Source organism: Pteropus vampyrus, unplaced genomic scaffold (genome assembly GCF_000151845.1).
Source record: "Pteropus vampyrus isolate Shadow unplaced genomic scaffold, Pvam_2.0 Scaffold238, whole genome shotgun sequence".
Taxonomy (NCBI): Eukaryota; Metazoa; Chordata; class Mammalia; order Chiroptera; family Pteropodidae; genus Pteropus; species Pteropus vampyrus.
Window position 1 is genome coordinate 630405 of NW_011889019.1, and position 2723 is coordinate 633127.

A 2723-nucleotide genomic window follows, 5' to 3' on the forward strand; every position below is an offset into this window, starting at 1 on the left:
AGAGGTAAAGCTAGCTTTTTAAAACACTAGGTAACCTCGAGCTATCATTTAAATGGCTTCATGGAGTGCCGAAGGCAGAAGATAAAGCCAATTTCATCTTAATTGGAAAGTCTAATAGGAGATCACTGTAGAAATAGGTGTTAAAAGATATATTAAAACAATATATTACGTTAGTATCTAAATAATGTGCTCACTGCCTCATCAGAAAAAGTACCTCTAAATTTGAAGCAATGGTTCTAATTGTTAATCCGAATAGTATAATAAATATATTGCTGAATGTCAAGAAAATCTGGAAATACATGGATTTGAGCAGAGCAATTTTGCATAGTGAAAAATCTTTATGTCTTAAAGGAATGAATCACAGAATTTCAGTCTCTATATCAAGGTGTGGGTAAAATGAAAAAACTATATATCATGAGGTGGGGGTCCAGAAGAATTAGTTAACACATTCTTCCAGGCCATTTTTAATGACTTAAATATTTCTAATCTGCCAATATATATTTTTGTCTACCATTGTTGCAGTAATACAAAACAGCTCTATGACTTAGAAAGGGAAAAGGACTTCTCCCTACTACACAGTATATTACGGACTTGGAAACAGATAAAATCCCTTCGACAAAAACAAGGGTTTACAAGTACCCCGATAAAGTTACAGTTTCAGAGGTGAGTGGCTGCTCTATATGTTCTTATAGCTCTCTTGCAGAACCACCATGAATAACTGGGAATTCACAGTAACTGGAAGAAAGTCACGAAGCTAGATGACCATATGATGTAGCCAACAAAGTACTTGTGTCTTGACTATATAAACAATTCTTATAACTTAAGACAACTCAATTAAAAATAGGCAAAATATTTCAATAGACACTTCACTAAAGAAGATATATAGATGGCAAATGAACACATGAAAATATGCTCAGCATTATTTTATGTCAATAGAGAAATGTAAAAACCGCAATGGGATACACTACACACCTGTAAGAATGGCTAAATCCAAAACAAAAGAAAAAAAATACACTGACAAAATTGCAAAATTGTACAGTGACTTTGTAAACAGTTTGGCACTTTCTTATAAAAGTTAAACATAGACCCAGCAATCATACTCCTAAGTGAAACATAAATCATAAAAACATGTCTAGTGGAGGAGATAGTTACAATTAAAAACTATTTGTTACTCACTGAAGCTGTTTGTGAACCCACTGTGAAATAACTGGTTCCCTCCTCACAACCCATTGTTCCCGGGTCTTTTGTTTTGCAAAACTATAAAAGATTAGTGTAATTTTAGGCAAGACAGATGTTTCCTTTGTAGATTTTTTTTTCCTGCCACAGTGGTTTTTAATGAAAGTGCTTCTGACAGTTTCTAAACCTAACCCAGCATGGAACTTTTGTTTATCTTAGACTCTTAAATTCATGTAAACTTGCTGACTTGCCTCTGATCCTTTAAACCAATCTGATACACCCATGCTTTATGAATCCCTGAACAGAAAAGGAGAGCCACAGATGCCATAAGCTTCTTCACGGGAGTACCTCTGGACCAATATTGCCTGCTTACTACCTACTTTATTTCCACTACTCTAAACTCCAATTTCACCTGAGGTCCTTTGAATTTGTTCTTCCTGACCTTTAACATTCAGCTTTCCTGGTGGACTTTGGTTTGGGTTTGCCTCTCCAGCTTGCTTCTGGTAGGAGACTTCTGAACTGAATCCCACAGTGTCAATGACCAGGTTGGCCCCAGCAGGGCTAGCCCCAGCTACCCTAAATTGGGGCATTTAGTTCAAGCAATTAAAATGTCATTGTGATCTACTAGGAAAGGTGTGTGTTTGAAAATGTTCCTGAGAACTCTTATTTTCTGGCCAAGTTTACCACTAGTGACCTCACAACAAACATGGTCCTTGGAAGCCTAATTGAATAAGCTTGTAGCCAGGCCTACAGGAAAGGCAGTACTTATGACAAGAAGGCCTGGGACCTAGACCTGATCTCAGGTTATCTTTTCTTCATATATTTGGTTTTGAGTATATTGAATTGGATAAGCCTTTGAGGTATCCCTAAATAAAATAATTGAATTAGCAGCTGGGTGAATGGTTTGAGAAACTACTTTGAATGGCTTGGTAAAGGAGGAGAAACCAGAGGAGGGACAGAGAAGCACCAGTTAGAGTGTTTTGCCCCAGAGGCAAAGTAAAGGGAGTATTTTAGGTGGGAAGGAATGGTTAACAATGCTTAATGCTTCAGAAATATCAGTTAAGTCCAAGACTAAACATGTTCGTTGGATTTCCCCACATGGAGGTTATTGATCTCAGCTAGAGCAAGTTTTATGAGGTGATGGTGGCAGAATAATATAGCAAGAAGTTAAAGATATGGCCCTTTCTTTTCGTTCAGGCAATAAACTCTTCTTGTAAAAAATTAGCAGCACAGCATTAAACTCAAAGAAACTGGCTAGGCAAGTAGCTACAGACCCTGGTGTTTTTTTGGCTACTGAACCCAAACCACAGCACTGGTAAATAGCACAGAGTACCCAGATTCCTGTATATTGTCTTCATCTGTGTTCTCTGTTAGGCACCTACCTGGAAGTAGATAACTGTTAGATTTTTAAAAAGATAAAATATAAGCTATACAAGCAGGAAAATCTATAACATTTAGTATAACATTAGGACCTTCAGCATTTCCCAGAGCTGCTGAATACCAAGGAGGAAGCTGTGGACCCAAGATCATTGCTTCAGTAATCCCCC

General features: G+C 37.3%; 1 protein-coding gene across 1 annotated transcript in view; it reads left to right on the forward strand.

The window, feature by feature from the left end:
- CC2D2B (coiled-coil and C2 domain containing 2B) overlaps positions 1-2723 on the forward strand; it is a 96568-nt gene that overhangs the window by 28887 nt on the left and 64958 nt on the right. The gene's annotated exons all lie outside the window — the stretch shown is intronic.